At 46.2% G+C, this 27619-nt stretch overlaps 1 protein-coding gene across 2 annotated transcripts in view; it reads right to left on the reverse strand.

Annotated features, from left to right (window-relative positions):
• The window catches only part of LOC144799079 (uncharacterized), a 75403-nt gene that overhangs the window by 18935 nt on the left and 28849 nt on the right, over nucleotides 1–27619 (reverse strand). For both annotated transcript variants that reach the window (XM_078670266.1, XM_078670265.1), the window contains one exon: nucleotides 11272–11355. The gene's annotated coding sequence lies outside the window, so the exon portion shown is untranslated. The remainder of the gene's footprint in view (nucleotides 1–11271; nucleotides 11356–27619) is intronic.

Consider the following 27619-nt stretch of genomic DNA (forward strand, 5'->3'; position numbering starts at 1 on the left):
TTGGGGCCATTCACTGCTTGTGCTTTGTTCTGCTAGACAAAATTACATTAAAGTTTAAAAAAGAAAATGCACTACAGATCTACTTGTGGCAAGGTCAACTTCACATATTTGCTTAAATGCCCTTGCAGCAAAATATATGCAGGTAAGAGAAAAATCAACAATGGTTTAAACGGAAAACAAAAGCAACACAACTTTAAAAAACGAGAAACCATCAGTGGTGTTGTAAACAAAACAACAAAAAACCACAGAAATTAACCAGTTATAGTTAGCAGAGCTAACATTACCATGGGCCCCACCATGCACTGCGTATGACCAAAAGTTACATCACTCACAACATGTTCTATGGCATAATTTATGACATCACAGTTGCTTTTTGCACACTCCTACTGGCTGAGAGCAATATCAGCTCCGTTTTCCTGCTCGCATCAGTGCAGGAAGGGACACAAAACCCAAGTCTGATCCAAGCTGGAGATTTAAAAATGCTTCCCCTAGACTGGAGCGAACAAGTTTCCCTACCGCGATGGTAAGGGCATAAAAATATACTATGTCCAGGGGATGGCCTACCCTGGCCACAGTCGCTGAGGCGGCCCCTGGGTATGGGGTCCTGGGGCCACTAAGTCTCAGGGAGGGGTGCAGTGTTACCCACCTACCCTTTTAATTGAAGTAACGACCCTGGGGATGTAGTCCCCACTGTTTTAAGGCTTGGGGAGGGGGGCCATTTGGTTCCCCCCTTTATGTTTTTGAATACAGCCCAGGGGATAAGGTCCCTGGGCCTCCTTAGGCTTGGGGGCAGGGGCCCACCCTAACCCCCATTCAATATACCAGGCCCCGGGGATGGGGTGCCCAGGCCCCAAAATGGGCTCTGGGAGAGAGAAGTCCCTACTTACCCCTCACCTACATTTAAAAAAAAAACCAACAACAACAAAAACAGGAGACAGCCATTATTTGTGTTTGTTTTTGCCACAGGAGTTTTGCTGGCTCAGTTGTTGCAGTTTTTATTTTGGGCCAGAAGCCAGGGAGGGGATAAGGGGGGGGGGTCTACTTTAGTCACTCCCACAGGCCCTAGGGGGGTAGAGTATCAAATATATTAGCAACATTCCTAATGTTGGTGGCAGCCAATCAGAGTGCTCACTCCGGAGTCTGGCTCCTAGGGGGGCGAATTGGCCAAACTAGGAAAAAAAAGCTCCTTGGGCCAAACAGAAGGCTCCATTTTGTCAACATTTCTGATCATTAACCCTACGTATAAGTTTGGTTATCATCATTTGTGTCCATGGTCGATTATATGTGGGATCTACAACAAAGATGTTAAAAACATGTTGGAAAGAGCATGAACGTGCCTTGTTCAGTAATAGTATACATCCTGTTGCTTATAATTTTTGGACTTTTCATGAGATGAAGGATTTGTGCAATAATAACATTTTGGAGATCAGAGAAGTTATGTGATAGAAGAGGTGGTGACGACAATACAGAATTTAACTACATGCGTGCGGTGCAGATTCCCGCGGTGCGCGGAGTTTTAAAAAAACCCGGGGTTCATGACGAGCTCAGCTCGTCATGAGTGTACGAGAGGCGTAACTCATGACGAGCGGAGCTCGTCATGAGCATCGAAGGGGTTAAGGAAGTGTGAAGCACACTGGATCAATAAACAAAAAATTGATAAAGTTACAGTGACACTTGGAGGTTACTGTAATGTGGTCTTGACTTGTGGATAGCAGGATTGTGCAGTAGTGTACGGTAGGAAACAGACGTGTAGATGTTTAATGAATAGTTCGACTCAAAGCGTATATTTGCATATTGTCATGGTTGCATCATTAGTATTGATATTCCGAGTACTAACTGATCGAGGTAGTGTGTTAGAATAATGCTGGGGGTGAACGATCAAGAGTATGAGGATCTGTATGTTAGAAATAGATGAATGGGCCAACAGCAATGCAAGCATAAAGGAAAAGAGATGGCCAATCTGGGGGTGAGTTTAAATCTATACGTGTATATTTGAATTAAAAAATATATATATTCAAAAATGGAGTTGATGTCGGTCATAACTTTTTGAACGTCAAATGATTATTGATAAAGGGGAGGAGGACATGTATATTTAAGAAATAGTTGATTTGACTAACCGCAGGAATAGCACATCGGAGCAAACCGAGATGAGGTGGCCAACTACTTATTAATGATTGATAATGGAGGTTTACCTTTATTGTTTTTTGCATGAGAAGATAATTGAAACTGCGTTTTTAATGTATGACTTTAAGTATAGTGTTTATTCTTTGAAAGACTGGTAAAAAAAGAGGACTGCCACCAGTTTGTGTTCTAAATACGAAGCGCAGGTGAATATACTCTGATGTGCTATGACATTGGTCGGTGTAAATGTGACCGCAAGAACTTTATTAAGCTTAGTTCTGGTTCGGACGACAAAACTGGTTTATTAGGGTGTTTACATTGGACTAAGGATTGAAACATCTTTTGGACGAAGTTTGCATGTTAGAACATAACTAAGAAGGAGAGCTGGGAACACTCAGTAATTGTGCTTGGGTTTTATTGAAGGGAATTATTTTACAGACATTTGTAGAACCTTAACAGAGGTTCTGAATGATTTCTCAAAGCTTAATTTCGTGAGTCTAGCAGGTTGTTAATGGGAAGCGTGGTATTTTTAAGAGTTATTTTCAGTTAAATGTATATAAACGCGGTTATGACAGAGCTTGATTTATTTATAGATTTTCTGTAGAATTGCATTGTTGCTTGAGAAATGAAAAGCTAATATTGGCTCATCTCCTAGCAACTATTTGAGCTTGCGTGCTTCTGAAAGTAGAGTATATTTCGATCTGTTTTTTGATGTGGACATAGCACACAATAAGCTAATGGCAGTTATAGCTGTCTGGATAAATTATAGTGGTGTTTCTGCCTTGAGAGCGGTAAAGTGCATATTTTGTAGAATAATTTAGACTTTAAAGAGTAGGAAGGAGTGTGTCTGACTAATGAGGATGATTTGTGCTGAGATATGACCAGGTAATCAATCACTTGCGGACTATGAAATTAGTTTGGGCGACAGTATTTGACAGAGTTAAGGATTTGTTAAGGTTGCTCATAAAGAATGGTACTTTTTTTGTTACAATGAGGGAAATGATCATGGTGTGTTTATTTGCATTTTTGATAGCTTATGTTGAGTGTAGAATAGGATTTTTTTAATGTGATTTATTTAGAATGGAATTTGTTTTTTGATTTTTTCTATCAGTATTGTAGACATATCCAGGACATCCAGCGACGTAGACGTGTAGCATCAAAGATACGTTGTATGCAGTGATTTCGGAGTACAAATGTTGCTTTCAAACTGGACTGAAGGTAAAAATCTGTGTGTATGAAATTCACTTTGAAATAAGAATGTTTTTTTGGTATTTGATTATTCATAAAGTCTTTGGTCCCCATGAATGTGAATAGTAGTAAGATATTTGGATATATTTATGTATTGGAGTTTTGTTTGGTCTGTGATCGGTAAAATCAGTTTGTGATTTGATCATATTTATGCTTTTACAAGCCATGAAAAAGTGATGGGGAGTTGTGAAGCTTATGGTGCCATTTCCTCTTTGGCTCTTCGATTTTGAACAAACCCAGGCTGTTTGCAATTGAAACCCATCATTGTGGTTGTTATATTTTATTTTTAAAAGACTGTGTGGTCATGTGCATATTAAGGATTTGTTATAAATTGCTGTAAAATAATACTGTATTAAAACGTTTTGAAATGTCAAAAATTTCATTTTGGCTTGTACCTGAAAAAGGAATTTTGTTAGATAAAACAAAGAAGAAAAATAACATTTTTGGGTACGTAAAGAAACTTTATTTTCCTATTTTTTTTATTAGTTGCCTTCCGCTATAGTAAAATAATTTATTGTGTTGGAGACAGTGGGGCACTATCACCTCACGGTGCACCTATAGGCCGGGCAGAGCCTCCAATAATTGTCCTTTTATTCCCTCATGAAAATACCAACAGGCTCCAAAGCATCAGAAAAAGAAGAGAAGGGAAGTGAGGTCAGACTTGGGCATGTGAAGAAGTGTTTGGAGTGTAGTCCTGGTAGAAAGTGAGTGATGGCCCTTGCGGCTGCATCGTTGAATCTTGGGTTGCAAAGGTTCTACAAGTTTACATCAGACTGCACGCGAGCATGGTTCACTTCCACCTCATGCATAAACATGCCTGGAGAATCAGAAATGGCTGCTTTGTTGGTATGTGCACAAGCACCCAATAGAAGGGGGATTATCTGCATGCAGCTGCAATGGGCGATAAAGGTAGACCATCAATGAACAGTGTAACTGCCCGAGTGGGCTTGTATTGTACAGTTGTAGGAGCTCTTTCTTAAGAGACAATATTAATCTTTTAGATTTCATAGAGGCAGCCAAGTCGATTGAGTGTAAATATAAAGAAGGCTGTTCATATGAAGTTCAGTCAGCTCTTAGAGAGCGTACGAGGGACGTCTTCTGACTACCAACAAGTTCTGAAGAAAATGTCTAACAGAAGAGTGCCACACCGTTAACACCAACTAATGTGGTGAAACAGAGGACCTCTGCACAGCTTTGGAAAGCTGTGTGATCCTGTCCATTTTTAGTATAATAAAGACTATGAACCTCAGGACCACTGAGATGCTTCACAACAGAGCCTCTCTAATCAAATGGCGTAGATTTAAGTTCAATGTAGAGAAGAGAGTGGTGGCTGTGAATATACCTCACTATATGCCTTCTTAATAGAACACTTGTGGGGCAGCCCTCTAACCCTTTCCTGTGAAAGAATTCTGCAGCTCAGCCTACCAAGGATGCAAAGTGTTGCATTTCTTGGTTAGATCAATCACAAAGGTGTCTATGCTGGGAACTCCAGCCCTAGAAGATGAAGGTGAACTGCCTGGTTTGGATTCCATTCATAAAAAGCTTGTCAGCTGCTCAACCGGCCCGCTCTCTAAACGAGAACCCCCGTCATATAGGCAAACAGGAGGAACCAGTCCTGGAATTTGGCCCATTAACAGTTCCACTTGCAGCACATTGAAATGGACCATGAAAGAAAGGCCTTTAAGAACAAGAACCCCATCTTACACTTAAAACATGTATGGGGATGCTTGGATCAACTTTGTTCCATAAAATGTTTATGAACGAGAAGTCCTCTCAGCAAACGGCCCCCCACTGTCATTGGTACTATGTCAAATCTAACATGACGTATCTGGACGCACATCACCAAAGAACAGCATCTCAGAAATTATATCCAAACAGATTGGGTTGGTTGTCCAGCAAGGGATTCCAGCAGGTTGCCATTGGAAACTTCAAGAGTGGGACGGCTATGTCGGGGAAACTGGGAGAGAAGCACGGGTCAGCCATTAAGACTAAAAAGATAACGGCACCATTAGTGGACATTTTCTAGAAGCTGGCCACAGTGAAAATGATTTCACGTGGTTTATTCTGGAAAAAAGCAAAATTGGCAAAAGGGGTGGGAACATAGTATCCAAACGAAAAACACGTGAGCAGTGGTATATCTCCTACCTTAATACTGTGAGGAATGGGTTAAATTCCAAAGAAGAATGGGAACGGTTGATCAGGCCTATTTGAGAATATGGTTACTGTAGAGGAGCTAAGCTATTAAGGGCACTGTTCATATATTTGTCCAATGAGAAAAAGATCTCCCAACTTATGATGAAATTACAAGTATTTATGCTTATTGAGAGTAGAAAGCATAAAAAAAACTTCACGTATATCTACATATCATTGATTGTACATGTGGGGACGACAAAAATGTTTTTAGGCTTGATCCCAATCTGTATGTGAAATCTCATACAAGTATCTTTCTGTTATTGTAATAGATCTTATTGATAATCAAGAAGGATTAGTTACTAATGTCAAATGTACAGATTGGAACATGCTGTACTAATGGCGGCCATTTTTAAATGTGGTATTTACTTACTATTGCATATAATAAAAATATTTCAATGTATAATAATATGAATGTTGAGTAAACCCACAGGAATGTATATGCTAAAAGGAGTTTCTCTTAAGAAGGATATGGAGAAAACCGACCATGAGGCAATTGCATAGTCTATCGAGAAATAGTGTCAATCTGATTTAGAGCTAGGCACGTCTTTCCTTGAGAATAGTGCCTTGTTCGTAAAAATATTTTACATTAGTAACTGGAATGATATCCCTTTTCATCCCAGCTAGTTATTTATACTCAATGGCGCTAGCTTGGTAAAAACTGAGCGGGACTGTTGTGTCCGCTGACTATATCTATAGGCTTGAGTTTGTTACATCCGGAAGTATTTACAAATGACCCGGATGCTAATTTAGAACGTGAGGCACGTCCCATGCAAATACACGCGAGATATGGGTATAAAATAGAGGAAATCACGACATTCCCGTATTCACCGTTCGAGGATTTGGACCAGATTTGCCGTCCTACGGAAAACTAGCAGGTACGAGTTTGCGGCTAGGCGTGGGTAGACCGGTTGAAACAGGCGCATTAAACATGTTTCCTCTCTTCAGACTGCGGGCAGTCTAGCTACATACAGGGACTGGAACTAGCACGGAATTTTTAAACTGACAGCGTAATATATTTATATACCGGCAAAAACCTCGTGAAGCGTAGTTTTTCGCTAATACAGGAAAAACAACTAGGTAAAATTTGGCATCTGAAAAAGCTTGTCCTTTGTTAGTGTGGTCAGGTGTCTTAATGTCGTGTACTAACTACCTATGGCGATAGGGAGAAGCGCTCAAAAATCAACAAAATATGTGCATTTGAGCTAATGGATGAACCAATATCACTCTTCTCATTTCCTACCTATTTTATTTGGGGGATGCCACGACCTTAGGAGAGAAAAATTGACAAACGACCATTGATAAGGTTTCTTTTCAAATACACGACATTTATAATAATAATCGACGTGTCGTTTGAATGTAACAGCGATTGTTTAAATATAGAGAAATGATTTGAATAAAGGCACCCCTTTTTTCATGTTAAAGAAACTGAGGTGTACTTATGCTTAATCGACAGAGATACATACAAGAGCAATCAATCTGTCTTTTAAACCAAATAGTTCCGGTCTACAAATATAAGCGATGAATGAAAATAATTATATTCCTCTCTTTTTGTAGAGATAACTGGGGATTACATACTTTTACTGCTTTGTATTTTAAAATCTCGAATACATGGGATCTGCTAACATGGCATAGGTGCGTAATGAATGGCTTTTTAAAATAACCTAATAGTATGCGCAAATCAATAATGGCGCAGCATAATATAACCTACATATTTTCCTATTCCAACATTTAGATGAGCATTAAATGGTATCGTGAAACAGCCTGGAAGTTTTGAGGTCCTCTTGTGACCTGCTATGAGGTAAACATTATACTATATTGTTACCTATCTATGAAGGCTCTAATATTAAATGTAAGGAGCTGCCTCGTGCTATAGGCTGGTTAGCATTTGACAACTAAATCATTTCTAACGAGGAAAATCAATATCCACAGACCAGGTTAAATGTTGAAAATAACATCTAGCAAGTCTACGTTCTCTCTCTCTTTATGATATGAACTAGGGAGGTGATTAATTACTCTGTGTTTTGAAGAAAACATCAGTGTTTTCTGGCCAAATTGCTATGCAATTGTTATACAATGAGAAAGGATGTTGTATGCAACCTAATGTATGGTAGGAGTGTTGTAGTTTTGAGCAACTTGTATAGGAGTAGGATTGTTTGTAATAATGCAACGTTTTTTGACAATCTTTTTAATATATATCTTAATCTGCATCTTATGTTGTGTACTATATTTCTTGTTTCAGATGTATTAGCTATATGTGGGAACTGATTTTAATCCTGAAGAAGGTGTTGGCTTTAGAAATAAGTGCCAAACCGAAACGCGTCGATGCAAACTTGAGTTGTGATACGTTAAGTCATTGGAAACTACTAGTCCAACCACGATATTAACATAGGATTTGGAGTTTGATTAGATTTTTTGGACTAGTTTATTCACCTCATTTTAATTGTAATCATTTTCCTTGTGTCCCATTTTGTGTAGAATTTTTTTTTTCTGATGTGCATAACTGTATTTTTATTTGTGTAACCCTGTATACTATGTTTAATATATACTGAAATAAATTGTACACTTTTTATGAATTTATGGTTACCATTTCTGCTCCTTATCTGTTGCTCAATTTAATTATGTATGGAATGATGTGGGTATAAGCTTTGGCTATCTGTAAGTTCACCCAAATGGGAAACTTTTTTTGACGAGAAGATGCGGTGCGGGCAGGGTCCGAAGCAAATGCTGTTCATGGTCTTGAATTGGCAAGTTCGGTCCAGTTGGGCAGGATCTGTTGAGGGGGGAGGGGTGTATTGTGGGTGTGTGGTGGTGGTGGTGGTGTGGGTGTGTCAAAGCAGTCTTAGACCTGCTTGACCTTGTGGTCAAAGTAGGTACCTAGTTTGTTGCAGAGGTGTTGGGAGGTTGGATTTCTGTGTTCTTGCTGTGGGGTTTGGTTAAGAGATTGTTGCTGTTGTGCACGTTGGTGTTGATTCAGACTTAAAGGGATGTTTTCTTAGCGGTTTTGAGGAGGGTGTGAAGTGAAATGGAGGCTTTGAAGGCTGTGTGAGTTTCCGTGGTTTTGTTGTTCCTCCATCTCTTCTTGAGCCGTCAACAGGTGCGTCTGGAGTCGTGGAATGCGGGAGTGAGCCAGCTGGCTTTCTTGGAGTGTTGCTTGCCAGGTGCAGCGTGGGGCCAATCGTCTATGGATGTCGGCGGTATAGTAGTGCGGAGGGAGGCAGGGAGATGTTCTTGGGAGACCATGTTACTGTTGGAGTGAGGGGGAGGGGAGGGGGTGGCAGAGCACAGTAGGTTTGGTGAAGGTGATACAGTGAATACTTTTACATTTGGGGGAGCCCAGGTTGCCACCAGAATGTCTTATAAGATTGCATTTTTTAAATGGATAATTGAACATAACTAATGTTTTAATGACTAAATAGGTTAAGAGCTGCCAACTTTATAGAATGGTAAATTTGCAATTCGGGGCAACCCATGTGATTTTTTTTTTCCCCTACAAAGGCCCGGCTGTAAAAGGCCTGACTACCACTACATTACAACCAGAGCGCATCAACCTTGAAAACAGGAAAGGGACAACCACCGTATGATTCAAGCTCAATACCTGAGCCCAAGATAGGCTGTTAAATCATAACACTGACAAAACAGATGCAACTTCTCACACACACACACCTTACTTGCTCTGAATAACAAGGTATGAGGGCTCCCAGGCAAGTGAGTAAGAAAGCTGTTTCAGACTATCCATTAAGAAACAAAAATAACATTCCTTTCACTGATGCTTAAGTTTAGGATTTATTTTTATGAGGATCATACTCACAAGATTTGGTTTTCAATGTGGGAAAAGCTGCATTTTCAATAGAGTCTCTGAAGGACTGCAAAGCATTCAAGGGTGAGGAAATGGCAGAAGAAACCATACCAATGAAGCTTAACACAAAAGGGAAGATCACAGACTTTGAACGGGGGACCAAGAAAAAAAACGGGATGCATTATGTCGTAACGTGGACTCTAGCAAGAGTACCAGCAGCTAGACTAGTTTTACATTGTCCAACCGCAAAGTGAGGATTTGTGACATGCACAAAACCTCTGGGTTCCTTCCACCAGCTTCTGCGAAAAAAACTAGTCCGCCCTGTGATCATCTTTACTTGAAGCATACAATAAAAAAGAAAAAGGATTGAGAGCTCCTCAGAGCTTTAAGCCTAGAGACCTTGAGAACTAGAGCCGCATGAGTCAAATCACTAAAGTCCTGCAGTTAGTGCATTTTAAAGAGGCGGAAGACCTCTGCTTTCCAAGGTAGCTTAAAAAAAAGGTGCACAGACAATTTAAGTACGTTTGGTAGATGTTAAAGGAAGCATAGTAAAAAGTCTAATACTTGTTAGTGGGTTGACAAGAGAAAGGGATGACTAGCAGTAGTTTCCTAAGAGATGAGATGTACAGGGAGCATTTAGAGTCAAAAGTTATGAACCAAGATGGAATGTATGCTCAGTCCAGACACAACTCGGCATCAGCTCCTTCTGATAAGGACACTGCCATTCTGCTTCAACAGGAGATAAAGATGGATACATTAAGAATTCCGGTTAACAAAAAAAACTGGTGGTTTTCTGTGTATTATGTTACAGGTTGCCAAACGAAAATGGCACCACAAGAGTATTCCACTCAGGTTAGAAAAAAAAGCTAAACATTCCCAAAAAAAGACCCAGAAAGGCCTGTAACTTATAAAGGGCCAACGTAGTTGGGGATAACTGATCGTATGCAAAGAGGGAGTTCACTGCTGGTTGACAGAAGTGGTCCTTGAAGACATGAGTTTTTATACATTTTTTTAAATAGGAGTGACTGGGCAAGAACAGAGTACACGACCTAAGTAGTTTGGCCTGCGGCATTTTCCTCTTGACATTCATTTCAAGCCGGCTAATGTGGTTGCTTGAGCTGCTTTGGCCTGAATCAAAACCTTTTAATTTCGCACAGTATAGCGAGTTTGTCCAAGGTATTCTAGCAGCCGATGCACGTGGTTCTGAGTTATCGAGCACACCGATAGAGCTTTTCCAATGGCAGCAAATTCGACATGTTAGGCAACTACTCTGAACAGCATCTGAGTGAACATATATTTAAGATTTATAGAGACCAGGATCTGCGTTGGTGCATCTTACTTACCAAAAAGTACCAAACTAGTGAATCGCTCCACATTTAGTGTTTCAGGAATGCAAACTCACGAGCATTAAATAGATTGCTTACATGAGCCTTTCCAAGTTTCAGTTGGAAAATTCCCATTAATATTTGAGAGATTATGGTGCTCACATAAGTGGAGAGGGCTTTTGGTATGTATTTTGAGCATTAGTGTGTTAAATGGATGTTCAAACGAATGTTCTAAAGTGTAATCTGGAAACTAGGCAGGTAGGATGGTGACAAACTAAAAAACGTCCCCATGCATGAAAGGAAAGCTGCAGAAAGACCACAGTGACAGCTTGAAAAGAGTTACAAGCAGAAAAACGGAACACGTGCAAAGGCAGCTCCACTGGCCTTCTTGTAAATAGCACAGCCTTAGTGCCTGGAAATAGAACGGTCGAGACCGAGTGCGGGAATACATGGAAAGAAGGACATGGTAAACATGTATAGCCATGTAACATGGAGTGCTATTTTTTAACTAGGGGGGATATTAATTAGGTTGGCTTAGATTTTGGGTTGGGGAGAGGAATGGAAAACAAAGTGTGCGCATGTACTTACCGTGCCCTGCACCGGTACCACTCTTTGTTAGAGATAGGAGGCTTGCTACAATTCTTCAGTCAATCCTACTTCAGAACCATTGGTCTTAAAGAATAAAAAAAAGAAAAAAGTTAATAGTTTTGAAAAATTGCACTTTGCTTCTAGATCTATATTAAGAAATGCACATTCGTCTGTTCAGCCATGCAAAATACAGACCTCAAGGGCTCCTTGATCAATTATATGTCTTCAATCACCTCAGAAGTTGTTGTGCAACATAACAATTGGAGATTGTCTCTACTCCCACGCGGTGTCTACTCCCACGCGGTCCCATTTTCAGGGCCACTTTGCAGATGGCCAGAGCCTTCTATGGAATACAGTGCCACTCCCCCTTTTGCCACTCCCCCTTTCATGGCTGCAAACTGTTCCTCTCACAGACTTGAGAACGAAAGGTGTGTTGACCAAAATCTTATCTGATAACCAGCCTTAAAATTTCACAACTTGCTTAAACGCAATCTCATCCCTAACGCTGCAGCCACAACCAGAGGGAGCAAGCAACGATTCGATCAAACCCGGTTATCTGGGGGAGGCAAACAGAGGGCGCCTCACATCCAACTAATGCAAACTCTGCTTTTCCTCGAAGAAAGCATGTAAAGAACTAAATGAATTCCCATCAAACGTATGCAACTTCCTCAGAGAACCAAATGAGCGGAAAACACCAACATACCACAATGGAAATCAGGAAATGGAGAATTAGCAAATGGAACACCAATTTTAAAATTGTATAAATAATTTGACTTGCAAGTTAACTTTTCAAACTAAAAAACAGATTCCGCTGTACACTCTGGTACAAAAGAACTCCAAGGAGTTTAGACAACACTAACTGGCGTGCCACAGGAAAAGTCTACCCTACATAAGCTCCATCATGATAAACTAACCCCAAGCTCTGAAAAATGGTCCATCCCCTGTGAAAGCATAAAGCCACCAAAGAGTTTTCAATTCTAGTGCCAAGATCATAACAATAGTCACTAATTCTACCACTTCTCTGCTTCCTTAGACAGGGCACCCTTTTCACCTCACTGGACCTCAATCCCGTTGAGCTGAAATCAGAACCTTCTCATTCTGCCAAAGCAAAGTCCAAGAATCTCAAGACCCCAGTCACGAAGAGTAGAGATGGGAAAAACTACTCCGACCTAATCCAACTCCCCTGCCTCTTCTGAATCCTAAATAATCTAAACAGCCTAGTAATAACAGTATTGTGACAATTAAGTTCCTCTAAGAATCTATTATAGAGGCCACTCAAACCTTATCAATTAATCAGGATACACCTACTGGAAATTCAATCTGTGGTGTTCCGCTACTATGAAAGTGTGAGTGGGAATCCACTGAGTGGACTATACAAGTCTCCATAATAAGGAAATTCTCGATCCATTTCTAAAGCCAAGAGGTCCAGCGACTTTGAGGACCAGACAAATACAAAGACAGGGGTGTGGAATTTAATGAAATATCTGGGTCATGAGGCAGGTTGCTTCTTTAATGTGCCTGCCCTGACAAAAAAAAAAACCAAAAAAACAAACCACTTGTCTCCTTAGTGCCATGTAGTGCAGCAACAAATGATGGCAGCACTCATTACTTAAAGCTTGGATATTAGTCTCGGATTACTCCATGGATCATACTATAGTATGGTTCGAATTCTAGCAATTTCCTTATTTTGCCACTTTTCCGCAGATCAACATGCTGGAGGTAGCGTTAAGCGATAGTTCTATGGTTAGAATGCCCCTTTTTAGTCTGTGCAAACAAACTAAATTGCATATTTTCTGACAGCTCTTCTTTAATCTTATTCTTTTCCCATACTCAGAAAGGTTGAAAGTTTACTCCTGACAATAGGTGAAGTAAAACTTCTTCTAGGGTAGGGAAAAAAGTGGTTGGAGGGAAAGTGAACTTGTAAACACTAAACAGATTTTTGCATGAGCAAATCTACATCTGCAAATTTGCTCGTGCTAAAACCCATTCAAAAATTTTTTCTAGGAGTACGCTTTCTTAGCCTACTTCAGGACATTCTTGTGAATTAATTAAAACAAAAAAATCATACCATGGGTGCACTATGTGACTTTCTTTAGGAATTGGACCCCTAATTAACCCCTTCCATGCTGCCGCGATTCCGCTCCTGGGCTGAAGATTTCAGCGCGGGTGCGGTCATGACGGCCCCCAGCCGTCATCAGCACACGAGCACTGTAGTGCATGACGGCTGGGGGGCGTCATTAGCATGCAAGGGGTTAAGTCTGGTTTTAAGAAAGACCTTTTGTTTTTATTAAAATTGTATCCCTCCATCAGCCGGCTTCACTGTGATTTACAGCATTCTGCTCTTTCAAAAGGAGCATAATCGGCACACAATATTATTTGTGGACTGTGTCCTTTTGACAACCAGAATTTTTTTTTCCTTTGTTTTTTAGGTCGAGCCTGGCGGCAGCACACTTGCACTTCTCGCTCGGCGAGGCAGGCTGTAGCAGAGTATGCACTGGTAAGCCCCGCCCACTCAGCCCATATTTTTAATTAGCTTGTGTTGTCCTTCGTAAATACTGGCTTCCAAATTATTATTAGGCTTGTTAGTTCCTTCTTGGTACCGCCTTGCCTGAATAGGTTAAGTCAAATAACGAAAGGACCTTTCACTTGCCTTGTTACACGGTCTGCTTTATCTAGTGGGTGATTGGTTATTGACACCGATAGGAATTTTGCATTTGCAGCACTGCTGAGCGCGGCAAACGCTATAGGGACATCATGCTCAGTTTAAAATTGTATTTTAATTAAACTTTCATGTTGGAGCGAGGTGCCCGCTTCAGGGACACCACGCTCTGCAATAGGTATCGCTTTTGCAAACGTTTAAACTATTGGTATTGTAAATAGCAATGCCTTTTAATATTATAAAAGGCATTGCCAGTTACAATGCCAATAGCTCAAAATCAAATGCTTGTTCTAATTGCGAGGGCTCACCAATGTCAGACCTATTTATTTTGCCAATGCTTGTCCTCAGGTTTCCCAGGATCTTGTGTAAACTGCTTACACTGATTTTCCATTATAATTTTTTGGAAAAACACTGGCATGAATGACTCAATGATCCTTCCAAGATATGATACCTAAACAGGACTGAAGTCAAATTTAATCAGGAGGAGCTATTTTTCTTCAAATCTCGCCACATTTGCCCAGCTGTCAGAGGCAAGTTAAGTCAGTTTGTCTTCACACATTTACTTTTCTTTGACTGAAGCTCAGGATTCTGTAAAGTGAACTGTGTGACAACTGTGGCGTGCAAAGCATGTGAACTGATAGGAAAAAAAAGGCCTGAAATCTTACAGGCTAACTAAACAATGAAAAATTTAACAAGTGAACAGTTCAAACATTTCACTAGTTATGAAGACATTTTTGTAATTCCGGTGAAAAAATTATAGGATATAAACAAATCAGAACACTACTTGATTTGAATATGGGATTTATATAGCGCACAAATACCCAAAGCCGCCATGGGGCTGATGTGCAAATGTAAAATAGTTTTGCTTAAACACAATATCCAAACGTTCATGCGCTATATAGTTTATCAGTGAAACTACATGTTAGTGGGAAAGTTTTCTAGCCATTTCAATGGAAAATGTGCCATCTATAAATGCATTACCACATCATGCTCTAGTTATACATTTATGAAAAGTGAGCCTTTAAATATGCCCCAAAAATGTGCGTAGTGAACTAAGAGGCAAGCCAGGGGGCATGTGTACCCTACGTGTGGGCTTAGTTCTTATTCTAGATGGAGCAAACATTATTCCAGTAAAAAAAAAAAAGAGTCTTTTGTCCAGCTGAAATCGTGAACTTGTCTATTAGAAGGTGCTCTCTTATGTGATAAGGAAGACCAAGGCAGCTCCATAAGAAAGTATTTGCCTATGTCACAGTTTGAGACCAGTCCAAGTGTCAAGTACATTACAGTCCAGTAGATAATTCAGGTTACTAGATCTGCAGGTCTAGTAACATTTTAATGAATTTGACCTGTGCTAAAATTACACAATTTAGCTAAACGTTTTTTTTTCGAAGTTGCATTTTTTTGTGAACATTTTATTTCAAAAGCAAAGAATTGTTAGTCTTGCTTCCAAGCTTCTGCAAATATTTGCATCTGATAAGAGATTTCTGTGAGCATTAAATGTAGCCCAATATTGTTAAACTTTGCAAACATGTGTAAACATTTTTATACTGGAACTCGTACAGCCTGAGTTTACAACATTTATTTAGAGCACTCGCCTTGTTGGACTTGCACTTCTGGCCGGTTCACCCCTGAACTTTTTGCCTGGTACTATTAAATAATTATAGTGATTTCTGGTCTTTACGCACTTTGACACTGTGGCGCAATGTAAAGTGCCTGCGGTCCTTGAGTGCGTGTGTGAGATAGGCCTGCCCTCCCATAGGAATGCATGGGGAATGTATGTGTCCCTGGTAGTTCCTGATGCGTGGGGAGTGCAGGCTCGAGTCTGGTATGTGCGGACTCGTGCGATTGAATGCTGCGCAATAGTATATGCTGCGTGTTTGTGTCTAATATGGAAGTGCCACTTCTAGAAGTGTGCCTGTCTGTGCAGTGAATGTGCTGGCTTGTGATTGGCTGGAGCTGGCTGGGTGCCAGGCTCCATGAGACATAATGGGTCTGGCCGGTGGCGAGTATGGAGATTAGCATGTGTGATGTGAGGGAGTGGTACACCTGGGACCTGAATAGGGCTGGGCTTTCCCCACACAATGCTGGCTCCGCCCCCTGTGGTGCGACTGATGTCCCTAGCCTGCCTGGTGAATGGAAAGGGTGGCTGGGGAAAACAAAGTACTCCAAAACCAGCTGCAACTGGTTTCTCCCCCACCCTGCACCCAAAATAAAGGTTTACTCTGTATAAAAAGGGGCTGTGTACCCGTACAAAATGTTCTTGTGTGCCTACTTGAATCTGCCAGGGGCGTGCTGCTGCTGAGGCCCAGGGGAAGGCTTGCCTCCCTGGGCCCTGCCCAGCCCCTGGACTGCTGATGCCCTGGATTACTGGAGGAGCTATGGGGACCCCTCTGACTGGCCTGTGTGCTGAGGGCTTCTTTTGTACCCTCCTGCCCTCTGCCCCTAGCAGGACCTTGCTGCTGGGGCCCTGGTTGCTGAAATAGGTCATTCCGTAGGGCCCTGGTGCTGCCTGTGCCCCCCCCATCGCCTTGAAGGGCGCTTTACTTGTCCTCTCTGGGCAGAGCTCTGTTTTCCCTCGGAGGGAAGCGGTCCTGCCCTTTATTGGCCCCCATTGATGCATTGGCTAATAGCAACGCGGGTGTCCACCCCGCTCATTTGGCATATTTTATAGCCGGTGCCTACCCGGCGTTATGCCAGTTTCCTTATGGTATCCTACGAGGGTGCCCACCCCTCGTTATGGCCCCCAAAGCAGTGACGGCACCGTCGCAACACAGGAAGTCAGGCGGCCGGGCGCCTGGAGCGGGGCGGGACTTCCGCTTGCTTCCAGGAAGTCCCACCCGCCGCCACGCCGCGATTGACTGCCTGCCCCGCGACAAACTAAGAGAGGTAGCCGGCCGACTGATGGCCACCCGGGGCTCCCGTGAGCTGGGGAGAGCCCCGGGGCTGCCAGTACAAACCGCCCATGCTGCACTAAGCGTCCCGGTCCCGAGATGGGGGACCGGGTGAAGAAAGGTGATGTCGGGCGGGGCTCCCAAGGATCGGGAGAGCACCGCTACCGCCACCCACAGAGAGAGGAGTCCTAAGCGACATGTCCTGCACCCAGAACCCGGTGAGTGGACGGGCAGGGGAGAGCTCCGGGCCGATCCCTAGGGCCTGAGGGGCCCGGTGTTTAATACAGAGGGGGGCATTGGGGCACATTGCTGGTGCCCGCCCGCCCCCCCAGTGTGCGCACTCTGTGTGCAAGCGCCTCACCTGAGCGCAGCGGTGCAGAGCCCAAGAGGCTCCAAGGCTCCGGGAACCTTTTGTTTATTTAGAGTCCCCACGAGGGGCTCCATGGGGGCATTTTGTTATTTAGAGCCCACGAGAGGCTCTTGGCTCCTTTTGTGTATGTCGAGTCCCCAGAGGAGGGACTCCAACGAAGGCCCCACATTGTTCACGAGCCCTGAGAGGCTCCAACGTTGGCAGCATGGCTTGAGAGCCCACGAGGCTCCCGGGGGCATAGTTCTTTTGGCCACCGAGCCTGCGAGGCTCACAGGTGGTTCTTGGCCCCTTGATGGTTTCTAGAGCCCCAGAAGAGAGCCAGGAGGCACGATGGTGCCCGGCTCGGTTCTTACAGCTGCCCAGCACTTAGTAGGCAGCTGCTACGTGTAGGACCCCTGACCTTGGGACACAGGGCGTCCTAGCCCAGAGAGGCCAGTTGGCCTGGGTATAGTTATGAGATCATGCTAATGTAATTTCTGCGAATTGTTCTCCTGTGCTGCACCTCTGAATGTGTTTTGATGCATCATGTGCCTTGTTCTTACACCGCTGAATGTATGGTTATGCATCATGTGTTTTCCTTCCCTACACCTCTGAATGTTGTGATGCATCATGTGTAATGTGTTCTTGCTTATACCCCTAAATGTATGGTGATACTTAGGTGGTTGTTTTTCTCCTAGTACAGGTGTTGCTAGTGAGGTCCTGGTTCCCTGCGTAATATTCTCCTAAGGTGGTTAGAGGTGCGTAGGTGGTACTTACCTGGTACCAGGTATTACTGGTTGTCTGCTACAGTGATTTATATTCTATGTTCTAAGTGCTAATTCTACCAAGTACTAAGTCTAAAAGTGCATATTCCTGACAGTGGTCCATGTGGCCCGGTCCTGTACATATCCCCTGTAAATTCTGCCCGTGCCTGTTGGCACATTGTAAAGTGTGTGTTTTTATCTAACGTGTTTTGGTATAATACAAAGGCTTTTTTTACATATAACCTTGTGTGGAGTTTCCTTTGTGGTGGGCCTTGGGTGTTGTTGCTGTGGGTGCGTGCGCAAACACTTAACTCACATTGCCTCAGTTTAGCCTTACTGCTCGTGCTACGTTACCAAGGGGGTGAGCAGGGGTTATCTTGGCGTGTAACTCCCTTGCCCCGACATGGGAATGGTGGTCTCTGACTGACTTCGGCGCAAGCCCTGGCCAGCCAGGGATCCCATTTCTAACATTGGCTGGCAGCGAAAGGGATCCGGATTTGTGTTTGCGCTGTACCATAGTAGCAGCTGGCTGCACCACAAAACTCTTGCATTTTAGAATAAATCACATTTTGGGGATTATTGTTTTAAGTTGCTAAAAATGTCATTTCTGTGGAAATGTGTTTCTTGTGCACTGTGAGTTAGGTGTCCCTAGCTCGGGAGGGTAGATCATCCCCCTAAGTGCAGTGTGTTTTCTGGATTCACCAGAAGGGTGGGATCCAGTGCAGGCAGCATAAATGTGTCCCCCCCGTCCCTGTCCTGGAGTAATGGTACCTGTGTCACGTGTGGTCAGATTGAGAAATCAGGGGTGGTAGAAACTGCCTTACCAGTCTGGGAGGGGGGGGCGTGTGTGGATGAGTGGTGTGAGTTCTCTGGATGGGGAGCTTGTTGAATACTTGTGTACTCTTGTTGTTTTGCTCAGATACCTAAGTTCCGTGCGTTAAACTTTTCCCAAGAACGTCTGCAGAAGTGGAGCCTGCTTTTAATTTCTGTGGTCTGTTCAGAGACAGAATTTTGGAGTTGGTAAGGTTCTGGGAGGAGGGAGACATGGGGGATGGAGTGATTCCAAAAGGAGTGGTTGAGGTGTCTTCCAGCCCAGTGTGGTGGAAGAGGTTCAGTGTAGCCCAGCTAGGTCTCGGTGTAGGGGCTCACGTCCTGTCTCAGATGAGGAGTGGGTGGGACTGCGTGTCTCCAGGTGGCCGAAACCCAGTCTCAGGGCCTGGAATGTTTCTGAAGGGAACGTCAGGTCGGGGGCCTAGGCTGTACCAATAGGTCATTTGAGGAGGATCTCCCAGAGTGTTTGAAGAACGTAGAACATCAGTGAACAGGGTTTCAGTAGTTCTGGTGTGTGGCAGTGCCGCTCCAGTTGAGAGGGTGCAGAAGTCCAGATGGAGGGGTGCGAGGGGGATAGGTTCTCCAGTGGGTCAGGGGCCAGCCAGAAGGGTTGTGTCGCCAGGGAGTGACCATGGTGATGCAACTTCTGTCCTGAGTGTCAGGCAGACTTATACACGACACATTAGTGGTGTCACCCTCAAGGAAGTCCTGGTGCGCCAGGCATCTGACCAAAGGGGTACGTCCCTCGGTTGGGGAGCCAGTAGCCGGTGTTTCCGGATCTGGACGTAAGGGCAACTGTACGTAGTGTCCTGAAGTTACAAGAAGGAACTCCTGCCTGAAGAGAAGGAACCGGGTAAGCTGTATGGGGGAATTGACCTGCAGTGGTTGCCTTGCTGCTGAAAGAGGAGAGAAAGTCTTAGATTTTTGTTTTCAACTTGTAGAAGTCCTGGTGCGCCAGGCATCTAACCAAAGGGTAGCGTCCCTAGGTTAGGGAGCCAGGTTCAGGTGGTTGCCCGAACTGGACGGCAGGGCGACTATAGCCAGTGTCCAGGCCGGTTTGTCTTCTAGGGGTACCCCTGTGAACACAGGTGGGGCTCATCTTAAGTGAAGAGACCCTGTGTTTCCCAGAAGGGGTGGTAAAGGCCTAGCAGGGATCTTTAGGGTTCTTAGCTGAGTGTTGTGGTACTACCCTGAGAGCAGGTGGGGCCTACCTTAAGTGGAGGGACCCTGTTCTACAGTGGGAGGGTGCAGAACTCTGGAAGGGGGTCAGAGGGAGTCTGACCCCTGTGCATCCGGTGAATTTGAATCCCAGGTGGTAAACCAGTAAAGGGAGCTGTGACTCCGTCATGACCCCCCTGGTGTCCTGTAGGCACTGCACTGAGCAACATCCCCCTCAAGCAACGCCGCCTCTGCGCTCACCGACGTCGTCTCGACGCCGTCAACGAGCCATAGGCTGCACCGCAACTGGAGGGCACCGCAACGTGCAGCGCCTCGCTACACCGTCCTTGTGGTGGTCTGACCGCGGTCACTGCTGCTGAGGGAGTAAAGTCCTAAACTGGTGGGAGAGTTGTGTTCTGGAGGGTGCTTCAGAAGTAGAGGTAGGGTGGGGCATTCTTGCCCGTGACCTCTGGTCAGCCTGAGGGTGCGGACCCTAGGTTGAAGGATCAGTGGTAGTTTGGAACTACCCTGAGAAAGGGAGTGGAGAATGGCTATTGTATGCCAGCGGTTACCACCCCCCACTCTCTAAATTGGCAAGGACCAGTGGTATCTGGGTGGCCTAGGGCCTGGTACTGGCCGTGGACAACTAAGGAGTGCCAGTGGGGTAGCCTGGTTGGGCCTGTTTTTTTTTTTAGTGCTTGTCTTGTAGAACCGGAGGGTGTCCCGGCAGTGCGGGTCCGCGTCAGTGTTCTATCGCCCACAGCAGGGAAGTCCATCACAGTGGTGATTTGTCTGCCCTGCGTTTTGGCTGGAAGGGGGTTGTGTTGGACTTGGCCCTTCTGGCCGGTTCACCCCTGAACTTTTTGCCTGGTATTATTAAATAATTATTGTGATTTCTGGTCTTTGCGCACTTTGATACTGTGGCGCAGTGTAAAGTGCGTGCGCTCCGAGTGTGTGTGTGTGAGATAGGCCTGCCCTCCCATAGGAATGCATGGGGAATGTATGTGTCCCTGGTAGTTCCTGATGCGTGGGGTGTGCAGGCTCGAGTCTGGTATGTGCGGACTCGTGTGATTGAATGCTGCGTGTGTGTCTAATATGGAAGTGCCACTTCTAGAAGTGTGCCTGTCTGTGCAGTGAATGTGCTGGCTTGCGATTGGCTGGAGCTGGCTGGGTGCCAGGCTCCATGAGTCATGATGGGTCTGCCCGGTGGTGAGTGTTGAGATTAGCATGTGTGATGTGAGGGAGTGGTGCACCTGGGACCCGAATAGGGCTGGGCTTTCCGCACACCATGATGGCTCCGCCCCCTGTGGTGCGACAGATGACCCTAGCCAGCCTGGTGAATGGAAAGGGTGGCTGGGGAAAACAAAGTACTCTAAAACCAGCTGCGACTGGTTTCTCCCCCACCCTGCACCCAAGATAAAGGTTTACTCTGTATAAAAAGGGGTTGTGTACCCGAACAAAATGTTCTTGTGTGCCTACTTGAATCTGTCTGGGGCGTGCTGCTGCTGGGGCCCAGGGGAAGGCTTGCCTCCCTGGGCCCTGCCCAGCCCCTGGACTGCTGATGCCCTGGATTACTGGAGGAGCTATGGGGACCCCTCTGTCTGGCCTGTGTGCCGAGGGCCTCTTTTGTATCCTCCAGCCCTCTGCCCCTAGGAGGACCTTGCTGCCGTGGCCCTGGTTGCTGAAAGAGGTCATTCCGTAGGGCCCTGGTGCTGCCTGTGCCCCCCCCAGCGCCTTGAAGGGCGCTTTACTTGTCCTCTCTGGGCAGAGCGCTGTTTTCCCTCGGAGGGAAGCGCTCCTGCCCTTTATTGGCCCCCATTGATGCATTGGCTAATAGCAACGCGTGTGTCCACCCCGCTCATTTGGCATATTTTATAGCCGGTGCCTACCCGGCGTTATGCCCGTTTCCTTATGGTATCCTACAAGGGTGCCCACCCCTCGTTATGGCCCCCAAAGCAGTGATGGCGCCGCCGTGGCAACACAGGCACTCAGTCAGCCGGGCGCCTGGAGCGGGGTGGGACTTCCGCTTGCTTCCAGGAAGTCCCGCCCGCCACCACGCCGCGATTGGCTGCCTACCCCGCCACAAACGAAGAGAGGAAGCCGGCTGACGGATGGCCGCCCGGGGCTCCCGTGAGCTGGGGAGAGCCCCGGGGCTGCCAGTACAAACCGCCCAGGCTGCACTCTGAGTCCCGGTCCCGAGATGGGGGACCGGGTGAACAAAGGTGATGTCGGGCGGGGCTCCCAAGGATCGGGAGAGCCCCGCTACCGCCACCCACAGAGAGAGTCCCGGTCCAAGATGGGGGACCGGGTGAACAAAGGTGATGTCGGGCGGGGCTCCCAAGGATCGGGAGAGCCCCGCTACCGCCACTCACAGAGAGAGGAGTCCTGAGCGACATGTCCTGCCCCCAGAACCCGGTGAGTTGACGGGCGGGGGAGAGCTCCGGGCCTATCCCTAGGGCCTGAGGGGCCCAGTGTTGTTTAATACGGAGGGGGGCGTCGGGGCACATTGCCGGTGCCTGCCCCCCCCCAGTGTGCGCACTCTGTGTGCAAGTACCTCACCTGAGCGCAGCGGTGCAGAGCCCACGAGGCTCCAAGGCTCCGGGCACCTTTTGTTTATTTAGAGTCCCCACGAGGGGCTCCACGGGGGCATTTTGTTATTTAGAGCCCACGAGAGGCTCTTGGCTCCTTGTGTATGTCGAGTCCCCAGAGGAGGGACTCCCAACGAAGGCCCTACATTGTTCTCGAGCCCCGAGAGGCTCCAACGTTGGCAGCATGGCTTGAGAGCCCACGAGGCTCCTGGGGGCATAGTTCCTTTGGCCACCGAGCCTGCGAGGCTCACAGGTGGTTCTTGGTCCCTTAATGCTTTCTAGAGCCCCAGAAGAGAGCCAGGAGGCACGCTGGTGCCCGGCTCTTACAGCTGCCCAGCACTTAGTAGGCAGCTGCTACGTTTAGGCCCCCCTGACTTTGGGACACAGGGCGTCCTAGCCCAGAGAGGCCAGTTGGCCTGGGTATAGTTATGAGATCATGCTAATGTAATTTCTGCTAATTGTTCTCCTGTGCTGCCCCTCTGAATGTGTTTTGATGCATCATGTGCCTTGTTCTTACACCCCTGAATGTATGGTTATGCATCATGTGTTTTCCTTCCCTACACCTCTGAATGTTGTGATGCATCATGTGTAATGTGTTCTTGCTTATACCCCTAAATGTATGGTGATACTTAGGTGGTTGTGTTTCTCCTAGTACAGGTGTTGCCAGTGAGGTCCTGGTTCCCTGCGTAATATTCTCCTAAGGTGGTTAGGGTTGCGTAGGTGGTACTTACCTGGTACCAGTGATTACTGGTTGTGGGCTACAGTGATTTATATTCTATGTTCTAAGTGCTAATTCTACCAAGTACTAGGTCTAAAAGTGCATATTCCTGACAGTGGTCCATGTGGCCCTGTCTTGTACATATCCCCTGTAAATTCTGCCCGTGCCTGTTGGCACATTGTAAAGTGTGTGTTTTTATCTAATGTGTTTTGTTTATAATACAAAGGCTATTTTTACATATAACCTTGTGTGGAGTTTCCTTTGTGGTGGGCCTTGGGTGTTGTTGCTGGGGTGCGTGCGCAAACACTTAACTCACATTGCCTCAGAGTTTAGCCTTACTGCTCGTGCTACATTACCAAGGGGGTGAGCAGGGGTTATCTTGGCGTGTAACTCCCTTGCCCCGACATGGGAATGGTGGTCTCTGACTGACTTTGGCGCAAGCCCTGGCCAGCCAGGGATCCCATTTCTAACACGCCCCAATAACTGCTTTATATTATCGAACCATAAATACAACTTTGAACAGCATTAACCCATGGACACAAATATCACCCTAACTGCAGACAATGCCCTTCCCTGATCCTTAATGTGGTACTGTAAACTGCAGCCAAAGAGTTTGAGCTGCCGGGGGGGTTGGGCCTACTTGTCCCAATGTCAAAATACACATGCATAATTGTCTTTGACCCCCAAACAATATGGCCTGGGCGACGGGCTATAGGAATTCCACACCCTGTTATATGTTGTAGCAAATCCAACATGGAGAGGTGAGATGACCGCTTTATTATCGACCGAAGCTGTGAAAACAAGTCGTCTTAGCTTCTTCAACACCAACATTCAACAAACCAGATAAGTGCACAGACATTGAACACTGAAGCATCAACGTTTTAAACAATGTTATGGCACACAATTACTGCTCAAACTAAAGCAAGAAAAATAATGAATACATACACTACATTTAGTCACATAAGAGGATCTAAAATCTAGACTCCTGTGAAGAGGGGGACCCGGACTCGGGCCTTCCAGGCTTACCTGTTCCTATGTCCCCTCTTTCTGAACAGCACACCGACTCCTGGAAGACGACGGACATGGTGTACAACCCCGTGCTGTATACCGAGGACCAGTGTTTCTTTAACTGGGCGGAGCTGGACCCTGAACCTGCCCACCTACCACTGGTAAAACCCAGCCCAGAAATCCCACAGCTGTGTGATTCACCCGGAGGTAGAGAAGGAGAGTGGCAGCAAGAGGACGGAGCAGAGAGGAGTTCGAGAGAGGAAGAGCGGAGGACGGAGGAGGCGAGAGAGGAAGAGCGGAGGACGGAGGAGGCGAGAGAGGAAGAGCGGAGGACGGAGGAGGCAGAAGGTGGAGACCGAGGAGCCCAGAACATCGGAGGAGAACGGAGAAGGGGCCGAGACTGCAGCGACCAGCCAGGAGGCCAACGGGAAGGAGCATCGCCCAGCCACACTTCCCAGGAAGTGTGGCTAGACCAGGTACGGTCACGCGTTACGGGTTGGGCGGGACCTAGGTGGGTCAAGCCACCCTAAAGAAGCACTCGGCATACCGTGCACTCCCCCCCCCCCCCCCCCACCACCCCACCCCCTCACTACATCGGTACTTGTACCGGGGTAGTAAAACTGCACGTGTGTATCCTCACTCCCTTCCCATACACGCCTACAAAGCACCAGGCTAACACTGGTTTCTTTCTTTCCTGCTGCTGTAATCCGGACCATATTCGTAAACGGCGGAAGAGCGGCCTACTACTCCCAGAAGACATCGGGAACCTCGGCCACTTGGAGCAGCAAAACACCTGACGGGAGGACACAGAAAACCCCCTCCCCTACTACCGAGTGCCGGTCCAGAAGAGGCGGTTGTACAAAATAATAAAACCGGCTTTACCCAAAACACCGTTGTCCGTGAGTCTGTTCGATTCCCCACTCGAAAGCTCACAACTCCAAAACTTTCAAAACCTAATTAGGCACCTGATGTGAATCAATACTTTACATTGCAGAAGACTTGGACCCAAGGAGTCAAATCCTGATAAGAAGAGATGGCCAACTCCGCGAAAGTGCTAGACACAGTATTTCAGAACCATTGCCCCTAAAACAGTGGTATAAAAGTGCGGTTCCCTGCATCTCCTGCACGGACCGTCTCCAAGAAAGTGATAGTAACCTCCAAGATCAAATAAGGGGCTTACGGAGAGGAAAGATTTTGAGGTGCGAGGCTTGCAGGTAAGCCTTTGCACTAGGCTCCTAGGAGCATACACACCCTGCTATAATAGCAAGCATGTTCCCCAAACAGGGTGCAAAGCACTTTGAGCACAACACCAAAATCAAGTCTACATGGACAACTCCGGATAATATAGGGTTATCAAGGCCATTAGGTCCAGAGATTCAAATGAGTGACAATTCTGCAGCCCACCTCAAGAACCACAGGCCCATCTCTCTCCTCCCCTACGCCACAAAGGTCACTGAGAAAATCGTCAACACCCAGCTAACGCACTTCATAGAAACCAATAACCTCCTCGACTCATCTCAATACGGATTTTGCTGCAAACACAGCACAAAGACCACCCTCCTAGCCGCCACAGACTACATCCGCGCACTCGAACGAGGCCACACTGCAGCGCTTATCCTAATAGACCTCTCAGCAGCCTTCAACACCATCTCCCACCGCACACTGACTGCCAGGCTCCACAATGCCAGCATTTAGAGAACTGCCGTGGACTGGATACACTCCTTCCTCACCGGCAGAACTCAATGAGACTCCCGCCCTTCCTCTCCAAACCCAGAGTAATCAGAACCTCCCTTAGCCCCACGTTCTTCAATATCTACATGGCACCCCTCGCATCCATTGTCAGAAAACATGGACTCAGCATAGTATCCTACACCGATGACACGCAGCTCATCTTCTGCCTCACCGAGGGACCAGACATCACCAGGCACAGTTTCCATGAAGGAATGAAGGACGTTGCATCCTGGATGAGCAACAGCTGCCTAGAGCTCAACTCTGAGAAAACAGAAGTCCTCATCCTCGGATCCACCCCAACGCGTGGGACACCTGGTGGCCCACTGCCCTTGGAGACCTTCCCATCTCCACGGACCATGCCTGCAACCTCAACTCTTTCATCCCCACGGACCATGCCTGCAACATCGGGATCTTACTCAACTCTTCTCTCACTATGAACGGACAGATCAACGCTGTATCCTCCACATGCTTCTACACCCTCCGCCAGCCCTTCAAATGGATCTCCCCAAATCCAGGAAGGTCGTCACCCACGCACTCATCACTCGCATACAGGACTACGGAAATGCCCTCTACGCAGGAATCAACAAATCTCTCCTTCACAAACTCCAGACCACCCAGAACACCGCAGCCAGACTCTCTCAGCATCCTACAACACAACCACATCACCCAGCACTTCCGAGACTGCCACTGGCTCCCCATAGAAAGAAAGTGACCTTCAAGCTGCTCACACATGCCTGCAAAGACCTCCACAATAGCAGGCCCCGACACCTCAACAAAAGATTCTCCTTCCACACCCCCTAGAGAAACTTCAGCTCCGCTAACCCAGCCCTGGATAAAATCCCATGCATCCACTGAGCCAAACGTGAGGCAGATCCTTCTCCTCAGGGTTTGAAAAATCTGAAAAATGGCACTATTCCTGCAGGTCTAGTACCTTGAAAAATCTCCTTGACCTAACTAACCTACTTGACTTCCGTCTCTGAAAGCGGAGCAAATGTGATAAGATTTAAAGGCATCTTTATTGCTCATTTGCTTTGTGAGCAATAAAAAGGCCGTAAAATCTTGTTATCTTGTCACATTTGCTCCGTTTTCAAAGACAGAGGACAAAAGGTAGTATGTTTTCCTACTCGCCAGAAAGGGCGAGTAGGACCTAAAAATAGCTGGACCTCATTAAATTTACCTCGCAGCGGTCGAGTGGATTTGTCGAGCCCTGCTCCTACATCGCAGCCAAGACCTGAACAAACTCCCCCTCAGCATCAGACGAAGCCCTAGACGGCAAACCTTCAGAAAGGACCTCAAGATCTGGCTCTTCGGAGGCCCTTGGAGCTGCCCGAACACCCCTGCACCCAGCACCTGTAGACCCATGCGGGTGAGTAGTGCGCTCTATAAACCCATGAGGAGCACCTCACTTGCCTCAACTCAGGAGGAAAGCTGCACAAACACTGTAAAATACATGGAGTTATTGGGTCAAATAGTCCTGTGGGGGAAAACCTGCTGGGATATCCCTCACATTGACTTTGGCAACCTCACCTGTGTACTGGTTGAAAAGGTTCGAGATTCTCTTGAGTTGACAGTTGGCATAAGGTCCAGACCAATGGAAAGAACACTGAGAAACCCAGAGAGCCCCTTGACTCAAGACTGGTGGAAGGACTTC

This window comes from Lissotriton helveticus, chromosome 12 (assembly GCF_964261635.1).
Source record: "Lissotriton helveticus chromosome 12, aLisHel1.1, whole genome shotgun sequence".
NCBI lineage: Eukaryota > Metazoa > Chordata > Amphibia > Caudata > Salamandridae > Lissotriton > Lissotriton helveticus.